Source organism: Macadamia integrifolia, chromosome 3 (assembly GCF_013358625.1).
Source record: "Macadamia integrifolia cultivar HAES 741 chromosome 3, SCU_Mint_v3, whole genome shotgun sequence".
NCBI lineage: Eukaryota > Viridiplantae > Streptophyta > Magnoliopsida > Proteales > Proteaceae > Macadamia > Macadamia integrifolia.
The window spans coordinates 19,560,258-19,572,126 of NC_056559.1; the positions used below are offsets into that span (position 1 = coordinate 19,560,258).

The 11,869-nt window shown below is 43.3% G+C and overlaps 1 non-coding gene across 1 annotated transcript; it reads right to left on the bottom strand.

Annotated features, from left to right (window-relative positions):
• Window positions 1-11,280: 11,280 nt before the first annotated feature.
• On the bottom strand, window positions 11,281-11,387 carry LOC122075040. Its single transcript, XR_006139175.1, has one exon. It is a non-coding gene; the product is annotated as a small nucleolar RNA R71 (small nucleolar RNA).
• Window positions 11,388-11,869: the final 482 nt, after the last annotated feature.

The following is an 11,869-nucleotide window of genomic DNA, read 5'->3' on the forward strand; positions in this document are numbered from 1 at the left end:
CTTGGGAAGAAGTCCCACGATGATCCATAGGTCCATTCTGATCCAATTCTCTAGTAGCCTATGCTGGTTCAGCCCTAGGAGGGTTTCAGAGGGCATGCAATATCTGGGCTATTCCACTCTTAACCTCGGCCATTTTTTTGGCAAAGTCTCTACAAGGTGGACCCATGTTTGCTCAGGTGCTTCATGGTTGTGTGGATTATGTGAACTAGGTTGTAATCACTTGGCGGTAGACAATCTTAGAGAGGCGATGGAGGTGACATAAGACTTAAAACGAGTCAACTGGTTACCCTAACATGTCCAAATGGACCACGGGGAGTACTTGAGGTGTGGAATTGTACTTGAATAAAAAATGGCTTATTTTAGGATTCTTGTATTCCCAATCCCTTATTCATTCATCCACTCAATCATCAACCAATGATATAGACATTCTTCGTCTATAAAGCCAAGCTTTCCTTAATCTTATCCCACTAGGTGACCTTCCTCTTGGTTTCCTCAGGTCGTCCAGATAATTCAACATTTTATGAGACTTTAACAGAAATCAACCCGGATCTCGTATACCAAATCATCCATATTTCATTTCTAAGGAGGAAGGACACCTTTTACCCAAAACCCACTTAGGAGAGTATTTCTTTGTAACTAGAATGGATTATAGGAAAATTCCTTTTCAAGACCGTAAATAAATTCTACAAATCAGCTTGTGGCATTCCTGACATTCTCCATCTATTTCCTACATGATGCGAGTATGCAGTGGATGCAATAGGACCGACAAGGCTACCTTGACAGGATCTATATACGCAAGGTATGTGATCCTTTTGATATACCCAGAGGTACGAGATCAAAGGGGTGACTTCTTTGCCCATTACTATTGACTACACACAAGATTAAGCAACTGGCCACGGGGTGGTGGAACCGTGAGTGATTGTGTGCAAAAGTGTAATATGAGAATATCATTATTCGATCTCAGAATGTCATAAAGTGCATGGACCTCCCCGAGGGTGCTAGCATAATTACGAACATCCTCGCCATTTAACAATACCCCACACCCTTGTACAGGAAGCGACTACCATTTGCTCTCAGATTATTCTCCATGACATGCACTGACCTCTCTAAGGGTGCGGGCATGGGCATGACAAGGAGTTTCTCGCCAGATGATTTCACTTTGAGCACAATACATGATGCGGTTAGCAAATACAAGTACAAACATGGGGTTAGCCAAACATGTTATTAAACAGATGTGGTGAAAAATGTTCTTGCATTTAATAGTAGCATCTAGTGTCAGAGCTTAACATTTTCCCCAGTGGAGTTGCCACTGTGAGGGTAGTGGTTGGGGATTCTCTCTCTTCCCTTGGGGGAAGAAAAATAATTACATTCGGCCTTCTCTCCTCTCTTTCTCTTTCTTAGGGAGGGTTGTGTCGTGTGTGCTTATCCTGCAGGGCTCGCACCGCCACATCACCACTCAAAGATACGTGGAGGCCTATTTCGCAGGAGTGTAAAGTTCATCATTCAAGATAGGGATTTGATGATTGTCCAATATAGGGATTGGGATCATGCAAAAGGGTTTGAAGTCGCCACCTAGGATTATGGGCCTAAGACCTGGGGGTGGGCCTAATTCCTGAGATAATGGCCTAAAAGTTGGTCTGGTCTAGAGATTTAGGCTAAGGGTCAGGTTGTAGAATTGGGAAGGTGTTAGGCACCCAATCTACCCGGTTCAACCGATCTTCCAACTAGATGCTTAAGAATGAATATTTTTCACAATTATTCCTATTCTGCATGTATGGCTATGTTATCACACATATATACATTGATTGAATTTAAATAACTATGTACACTAAAATAGCGTCAATATAAAGTCTACATTGCGCTAATTTTATTAAGAAATCATACCTAAGCTTAACCCCTGTTTCAGGTCAAGAGGGGTGGACCCCCTGGTTGACGTTGGTACGAAATTTCTTGTGGATTCTCCCAACTTAGGGGAAGATGGTCTTGACCTTCAACTTCCTTTCTCGAGAGATACTGACAGTTATAATATTCGAACAGGGTTTTGGCTAGGAACAGTTACTTTTGGATTTGAATTCTTATAGAGCTTCTGCTAGGGAAGGCTACTTCCAGGCTTAGGCTGAGGGGGTAATTTGGCAGAGTTTTTGCAAGAGATGAGCTACTTCTGGATTTTGGCTGAGGTGGCACTCCAACAGAGCTTCCGCTGGGGATAGGCTATGGGAGGGCTAGGCTGAGGTGGTACTCCAACAGAGCTTCCATTGGGAATAGGCTAAAACCTAAATGATTGAAGAACTTCGAAGGCCCGAAGAACACTTTGAAGATTCAAGGGAATCTTACGAAGAGCTCTCTGAAGACCTGAAGAACCTCAAGAGGGGGTGGGAGACTGAGAAACTCTTCCTACACAAAAATCACACTCAAAGAAGGGAAAGGATTGAAGAATTTCGAAGACCTGAAGAACACTTCGAAGATCCGATGAACACTTAAGATCTTATGAAGATCTCTCCGAAGACTTGAAAAAACTCAAGGGGGAAAGGGGAGGAGAGAGGGTAGAGCTTCTCTACTATAGATGCTCCTAAGAGACTTGGGTTGTTGTGGTGTGCAAATCAAAGGGAGGGGGTATTTATGGAATTTTTAAAGCAATAGGGAGGAAAGAGAAAATTCCTTAACCAATGGTGGTAAAAGGTAATTTTTCTAAACCAATGGGGTGAAAGTAAGAAATTTTGGACCAATTGGGGGAAGGGTAAATTTTTTTGGCCAATGGGGGGAAGAGTAATTTTTTAGGACCAACAAGGTAAAAAGATTCTCTTTTTGGACCAATGGGAGGCCGCAGTGTAGGGTATGCTAGCAAGGCAATGTGTGATACACAGGCGAGTGAACAGGGAATCCCTTCTCCAAATTGATCATCCGAATGGAGATTCCGATCACCAAAGTGGCTGTTCGGGCCACGGCGGGGGTGCTGGGGCTAAACAGGGGTGCTATGACTAAAACAGGGGTGTTAGAGCTTCAGTAGGGATGTTGGAGCTTCAGCAGGGGTGTTGGGGCTCTGGCATGGGTGTTGGGGCTCTGACATGGGTCCTGGGGCTCTGGCATAGGTGTTGGAACCCGATCGGGTATGCACAGGGCTTGATCGGGTATGTACGGAGCTTGATTAGTTGCACACAAGGCTTGGTCCGGTGCACACGGGGCTTGGTAAGGTATGCGCGGGGCTTAGTTAGGTGCACACTTAGCTTGGTTGGGTGCACACAGGGCGCGGATAGGGGTGTAAGGCAAGGCATGGGGGCTCGCATGGGCAGGGTTTAGGCACTCAAGGAAAAGTATGGGTGCTCACATGGGTGGAGTTTGGGCACTCAAGGCAAGGCATGGGTGCTCGCATGGCCGAGGTTTGGGCACTCAAGTCAAGGCGTGGGTGCTTGCTTGTATGGGCGGGGTTTGGGTGTTCATGAAGTAACTTCTGGAAATGATTGTGGGAGATCTGATGGTCTAATTTTAACGTACCATATATTATTAGAATCGTGACTTCAAGTACTATGCATTCATATGGTCACCAAGGATCAAATTATTTTGTATATAAAATGTCATAATTGGACCCTTCTTTTCTCTTCATGGGTTTTTTGGGAATTTTGGGTAAGTATGGAATGCTTCCGAGAATGGTTACCTCAGTCAATTGTCATCTCTATCGATCGAAAGCGAAAGATCGCGTCCAAGATCCATAAGTCATCATAACCAAAGGAGGGTGACAAAATTGGGTGTCTACAGAGGCTTGAGTGTGAAAAACCAAAAGGAGGGGGTATTTATAGATTTTTTGAACCAATGGAGAGGAAAGAGGAATTTCCTTAACCAATGGGATGAAACAGTGGTTTTTCTAAACCAATGGGGTGAAAACATGAATTTTGGACTAATGGGGTGAAGGGTAAATTTCTTTGGCCAATGGGAAAAAAGTAATTTTTTTTAGGCCAATAAGGTAAAAAGATGCATTTTTGGGCCAATGGGAGGTTGCAATGTAGGGTACTCTAGCGGGATAGTGTAGAGTGCACAAGCGGGTACCAATCTAGTCATTGGAATGTATATTCCGACCATTGACTACAGCACACCAGGATGGGCAGGGGTGCACAAGGCATGCATGGGTATAAGGGGTAGGCGAGGACACACGAGGCAGGCATGGCGCATGGGGCAGGCAGGGCGCATGCAGGGCCAGCACAGGGCACTGGTAGGGGTACGGGGAATAGGCAAGGGCACGATAGGCTAGCAGGGGTGCGGGGCACTGCCAGGGGCATGGTAGGCTAGTAGGGATGCGGTAGGCTCGCAAGGGCACGGGGCACTAACAGGCGTGCAGTAGGCTGACGGGGGTGTGGGGCTTAGGTAGGGGCACGATAGGCAAGCCATGAGTGTGCGGGGCAGGTAGGGTGCGTGCAAGGTAGGTCATGGGTGCGTGGGGCAGGTGGGGTGAGCACGACTAGGATTTAATTTTCCAGGAGCAATTGTGAGAGATCCGATGGTCCAATTTTGATGTACCATATATCATTGGAATCGTAATTCCAAGTACTACGCATCCGTATGGTCATTTAGGACCGAACTCCTTCGTATACGAAACATCATAATTTGACCCTTCCTTTCTCTTGCATGGGGTTTTTAGGGTTTTGGGTGAGTATAGGATGTTTCTGGTTGGATTAGCTCAATTAATTATCATCTCTGTCGATCGAAAGTAAGAAGTTGCATCCAAGATCCACAATTCATCATAGCTAGAGGAGGGTAATAAAATTGGGTGTCTACACCTAGAGAGCTTTGGGTAGAGAGACAGGATATTACGTCAAACCCAAGAAGCATCAAAGGGTACGGGGACAGTCTAAAGGGAGGCCTTGCAAAGAAGGTCAGAATAGACCCAAGAGACTCATATGTTCTTTTACTTACACATAATTCTCTAGATAAGCTTGAGAGTCCTAGTGGAGCTAACATCTTGGATACAGTGGATATCTAGGCCACCTTCGGACTTAGGGAGACAAACAGATTTCCAACTAATGAGATGAAGGAATCTGTTGGAGTCCTCCCCTTTTCAAAAAAAGGAGCACATGAGGGAGTTCACAACCTTGGCGATGGACTTTGAAAGTTTGAAAACTTCGTACCAATAGATATTACTAGATTGGAACACAGATCTGATGAGAACAAGGTAGCTCGCATAAGATAAGAGTTTACCTTTCTAAAGCTAAAGATTCTTGTGGATGATATCCAACAAGGGGAGCAATGGATAGCAAAAATCCTAGAGGAGATGAGGGGGAGGCTAAGATACTTAACAGGGAGGGTACCTAAAGAGAAGCCGGAGATGGACAGGAGAGAGGATTTCAGGAGATCTGAAGTCCCAAAGAGGAAGAGGTTGGATTTGAGAAGGTTAATACAGAGAGACCCGAGAGGTTTTCAAAAAGGAGAAGGGAAGACAAGATGGATTGAATGGAGAGGGAGTCAGCCTTGGAGAAGATCACAAGATCATCGACAAAAACAAGGTGGGTGAGATTGATGGCTTTACACTTGGGAAGGGGAACAACAAGGTAAAGGTCAGTAGAGGATTGGAGAGATCGAGAGAGAACATCAAGGGAGAGAGAGAAGCGGAAAGGGGAAAGAGGCATCCTTGAGAGGTTCTAACCGAAGAGAGGAAGCAGCCCACAAGGCTGCCATTGGACAAGGACAGAGAAACAAGGGGAGGAGATGCAGAGATGGATCCAGTTAATAAAGATGGGGGATGGGGGAAGGCCATGTCATATAGGAAGAAGAGATAAAATCCCAACGGATAGAATCAAAGGCTTTGTGGATGTCAATCTTCATAAATGTTGAGGGAGAATGAGACTTGCGATCAAAGCCTGTCACAATTTCTTGACAGAGGATGATGTTTTCAACAATACTTCTCCTAGCAATGAAGGTGGACTAGTTGGGACTGACAAGGGAATCAACCACAAGCTGAATTCTGTTGGCCAGAATCTTGGCAATGAACTTATATAAGAGGGTGCAAAGGGAAAAATGCCTAAAGTCGGCCATGGAGGAGGCGCCTTCTTTTTTAGGAATAACATAGAGGAAGGTGTGATTTATTCGACGGATTTGGGAGAGGGAGAGGAAGAAACTGCAAATAGACTTAAGAATATCATGCTTGATAATGTCCCAGTAAGCAGTAAAGAAACCAATACTGAAGCCATCAGGGTAGGGGCATGGCTGCCTTTGTGGCCAAGAATAGTGGTAGAGATGTCATCATCAGAGGGGATAGCCCAGAGAGAAGAAGAAATGTGAGGGGGGATGAGTTTGTTTATTAGGCCAGAGGAGGGAGGGGAGGGGGAGGTGGAGAGGGGAGCTGAAGAGATTAGAAATAAGTCTTTGGCTTCATTTTTAATCTCTTAAGGATTAAAAAGGATGGAACCAGCATTAGCAATGAGCTTAGGAATGGAGTTGTGATTAGTTCAAGCTTTAAGGGAGCTATGAAAATAAGCAGAATTCGAGTCACCAAGCTCAAGCACTTTTATTCGGGACTTCTACTTAAGGAAGGTTTCCTTTTAAGAAATGAGAGAGGCGAGCTCAAGAGAGGTAGCTTTCTTTTGCTCAGCAAGGAGGGGATTGAGGAGATCAGATTGAAGATTGGATTGGATGGAGATCAACTAAGATCTACACTCAGTGGCCAAGGAAGAAATATTTTCAAAATTGGAGGAGTTCTAGGATTTGAGAGCTGACTTCACATTCTTAAGCTGATTGGCAAAGGCAACGGTGGGGAGGAGAAGAAAGAGACGGGATACACCAAGCTTCTTTGACAAGCGAAAGGAAGTCATGGAGTTGGATCCACATGTCATAAAATTTGAAGGGCTTAGGGTGGAAGGAGATTTAATGGAAGATGAGAAGGGAAATGGGAGAGTGATCAGAGATGCTCGGGAGGCTAAAGGTAGCATGGGATGAAACTGGGATGACCAAAGATCATTTAAGAGAATCTGATCCAACTTACAAGCAATTTTATCAGAACCACTCCTTCGGTTATGCTAAGAGAGTTCAGTACCAGACCATTTGAGATCATGCATGCCAATGTCCTCTAAACAAGAGTTAAATGCATCGACAATAGGGAGATCAATCGAAGAGCCATCATGTATTTTAGGGGCAGCTCTAACAACATTAAAATCCCCTCCTAATCCCAAAGGAGGGGATCCATTTGAGGGGCAAGGAGGAGAATGCCATCCCAAAATTAGATACAATCGATGGCTCTATTAAGGGCATAAATCACAATGAAGGCTATGGTGGAGGCCGAGGAGGGGATGGAGATGTGGAGGTGCATGAGTTGAGTGGAAGAGAGGGAGAGGGAGAATTGGATTTTGGAGGGGTTCTAGAGGATCCAGATATGGCCAAGGGGGTGGGAGGAATAGTTAAAGACAAAGGACCAAGAGGGGGCAATAAGGGAGGCAATCTGGGAAGATTTGGTTTCAGGGACTCTACTCTCAAGGAGACAGTAGATGTCAAAATGGGAGGACTTGAGCTGGATTTAACATCCCGTTGCTTATACAAGTAATTAGGCCCCCGAATATTCCAAATCCACTAATTGATCATATTGAAATATTGGGGAGGGAGGTAAGAGCTCATGAGAGCTTATTGTACCTGAGACCTAAGAGGAAATAGAGTTCCTTTTGGATTTCTTTCTGCGGTATTCCATTAGAGGAGGCAACATGTTGTTGGGAACAATGTGATGGCTACAGTTAGACCATATGGAGGTATTCATCTTGGAGGACTTAGTAGAATTTTTCTTTTAGGTTTCAATTTTTCTTTGACCCCAGCAAGAGAGATAGGGGCAGAGGTAGTGAGACCAATCTCTTCGACAAGGACAAGAACCATGATAGATGAAGACGTGGTTGAGGCATCTGTGCCTGAGGGGGACATGGCAGGGGAACTAGGGGAGAAGACATCGCAGGAGGGACCTCGATGGAGACCTAGAAGGAGTTTCCAGGTGCAAGCGATGAGGTCAGAGATGTTAGAGACATGGCAATGGCAAAGCTTCGAGAAGGAGGCAAAGTGGCATAAATAGAGGATGGAGGCATGGCAAAGCAACCATGGGAAGGAGAGACGACAGAGCACAAGGTGAGAATGGAAACATTGAATTATAGACAAGGAATTGGAGAAGAGGGTATTGTGGCAAGGGCATAGGAGCAGGAGGCCAGGGTATCCATGGCAAAGGGAGACATCGCATAGCGACTGAAAGGGAGGGTCATTGTCGGAACTGGCAACAAAACAATTGGAGACCTAACTGACGACATGTGAAGGGCCTCTGCAAGGGAAAACAAAGGAGGGGAGAGGCAAGGGTGGGTAAGAAGAAGAATCCCAAAGGGAAAAGTGCGGTTTAAGAGGGTTTGGTAAGGCAGGGTTAGAAATTGGGTAAGAAGAAGGGGAGGATGGATTGACAGGGTCAGTTGGGTGGTCTCAGTTAGGGAGGTGGGATGAGAAAGGAGGGGGTTGGTAATGGAGCTAGCTAAAGTAGATGGACTGACAAAATAAGTGGGCCTAAGTAAGGCCTAGCAAGAGAGGGGTGGAAGGACGTTAGGGTTAGGAGTAGATAAGGAGGTAATCAGATACTACAAAAAGAGAAGAAGGGATAAAAGGAGAAGGAAGAGGGACATGGTTGCTCTACAGAGAAGGGGATGGCAGAGAGCAAAGGTTTAGACCTGATGGAAGAAATGACAAGATAAGATGGAGAGACAGGGAGAGAGGGTGTCTCTAATAAGGGGTGAAAAGAAGGAGTAGGGGAGACAGGTGATGAGCACATTTATGTGTGAAATCTTAGGTAGTAAAGCTTGCATTTTTACATATTTAGAATAGAGATACCTTGGGTTTTACTCTCTTTTTGCATGTTTTGCATTTCAAAGGCCTTAATGACTATCGGGTGCCATATCTCTAATTTTACACGTAAAGAGGTTCTATTTCTTTTCATGATTACGAAGAAGACAAAATTCTGAGCAATATGGACGTGTTGCATTAGAAGTACACATCCGTTTGGCCACCCGTACAGGTGATTATTCTTTTCAGGTACGAAAAATAATCATGGATCAGAACTGAACCGAGATGCAGAAACAGCCCATTTGCAGTTGTCCTAGGTATACAAGGAATATCTAAATGCCAACAAGGATCAACGGACCCGCCTTGAGTGATTGAAGATTCTTTTTTTGGAAACAACAACGACCTAGCGTAGTTGGTGATTGTGGTGTGCAAAATTCCCTTACTCACCAAAGGTCTCAAGTTCGAACTTCTTGCTTGCTATTTTTTTGGAGATTTTTTTTGGAAGCTTTTCTTTCTCCTATTCATCACTTAAAGCAAAGGGCATGGATGGAACTTCCAACTCAATTAGAAGATGTCCTAATCGATTCAAGCAAGGAATGGGAGGTCGGCAAAGGGAGTTTGTGTGCAAGTTCGAAAAGGAGAGAAAAAAGAAAAAAAAAAAAAAAGAGAAAAAATAGGGAAAAAGCAACCCAAAATCGTTGGATCTCCTCTTCTCCCACACGATTTCCATCTTCTCTCTCTTCTCTCTCCTCCACCTCATCACTAACATATAGAATATGCTGTTGTGGATCCCCCCAATCACACCAAAATCGTTGGATACATCTCCCTCTCCATATGATTTTTCTTTCCTCTCTTTTCTCTCCCTTACCTCTTAACTTTCACTTGCTGCTACCTCAGTATTTTAGATTCCAACTAGAAAACCAACTTGTTGTCCTAACCCTACCGCCATCCCCTATATAAAGAACACACTCAAGCAAGGAGCGCACCACTCTCTCTTAGGATATTCTTTAGTCTCTCTTGTCCTCTAGGTTTAGTTCTTTTCTAGTTCTTTGCTTTTGCTTTTGGGCTTATGCACTTACATAATGGAGTTCTACTTAATGAATGCAAGTTTCTTTTATGTTCATGGTTTTATTTTATTCAATTGTAAGTTTACTTTCTAATTCTTGGTTTAGTTCAAAGTGACAAGAACAAGTTGTGGAGCATCTCTTTCAAATTCAGTTTTTCAAGTTCAGATTTATTTTCTCTAGTACTAGCAATTTCAGATTTGGTTTATTCCAGATCTGGTTTTTAGTATCGGTAGAATTTCAAATCTCAACCAAGTTTTCAATTTCAAGTATTGAAGTTCAGGTAGGTAGGCTTCTCATAAGTCTTCTCTCCCCCCTCTCATTCCCTCTTTTGACTACCCTTTCCTTTTTAACTTAGGATTTTTCTTTCAGTCTTTACTTTATTATTTTTCCTTTTCCCCAAGGTTCACGGCTAGTGTATGCGTTGGATTTGCCCCTTCTAGCCAGAGAACCATCCTCTTTATTTTTAGTTTTTAATTTTAGTTACTTTTTATCTGCGTGGTTTGATTATTTAAATTCTTAGATGTGTTGGTTTAGGGCGGTAGTTAGAAGTAGATCACTATAATTAATTAGTTTACTTTTGCATTACTTTAAGAAGATAAAAATAAAGTGGCTAATCCGTACACTCGCAGTTAGTTTTAAATCTCAAACAAGTATTTGGCACCATTGCAGGGGAGACACTTCCATGTTATTTTTAGCTTTCTTTTGATAAATCAGAGTGCTTTGCTTGCTTTATTTTGTTTTACTTTTTCTTTTATTGAATTCCTGAGAAGAATAACTTGCAATAATAATTGTATCGGTGGAGGTCACTAAGCCTCACAATACGATAAAGATAGGTTTCACCTAGTAGAAGTACCCCCAAAATTGACCTAAGCAACCCCGAATCCCTACCGGTAAGCTCATTCTTTTATGTTTGTTGTTTCTCTTACTCTAGTTGTGGATAGTGTTCTATTGCATGAGTGTTGGGTGAGTACGTAATAGTGCAAGGTTAGAAATAAGAGATCCAACAAGTAGTGACCCTACATGTTTATTCTCTTTAGTACCTTTCAATATAGGAGACTAATAGAAAAACCCTCCACCTAAATCTTTGAAAGATAGGTTCTATCCTACTAGAACAGCCCAACCTTTCTGCATAGTTCTACCATAAGCCTGGGGCAATAATTATGATTTCAAATCTAAGTTCATCACTATGTTGCCCCATTTTCATGGGCTACCCTCTGAGGATGCATACCTATTTCTTAGGGAATTTGAAGAGGTATGTGTTCTAATTAAAGTCCAACAGCTTTTTGATGATGTTGTTAAGCTTAGGTTCATCACTTTTGCATTAAAAGACCAAGCTAAGAAGTGGTTGTATGGGTTACCCACAAATTCCATAACCATATGGGAGAAATTCACAGTTGTCTTCCTTAAGAAGTTTTTCCCAACTCACAAGACCAGTAAGCTTAGAAGTGATATCCTCCAGTTTAGGCAGAAGCATAGTGAGTCATTTTCTAAACTTAAGGAGAGATTCAACGATCTATTCCAGGAATGCCCTCACTATGGCCTAGACTTATGGCATTTATGTCAAATTATTTATGAGGGTATTGATTACCCAATTAAACAAATGATAGAGTCTATGTGCCCTGGGAGATTCACATCCTTTACAGATGAAAGAGAGGCATGTGAATTCTTACTTCACCTAGCTGATAAAACCCATGAGTGGGAGTCAACCCAAGAAAGTGAAAGAACCATAAGAGGGAAAAGATATTTTGTGGATGGGATAGTAGCCAAGGAAGCCCATTTGGATAGCTTAATCAAGAGGATTGAGGCTATTGTTCCTAGAGAGCCATCATCAGTCAATTTGGTTAAGATGTGTGCTTGGTGCTAGTCCCCTGGACATGTAATAGAAGAATGCCCTAACACCTTTGGGGGCACTTCTAATGTACGTGTTAATGCCTTATCCTGGAATCAAGGCAAACAAGCAGGGCCTTCCAATTTCTATAATCAATATCAACCTTGACCTCTAACACTTCCCTTTGCACAATAGC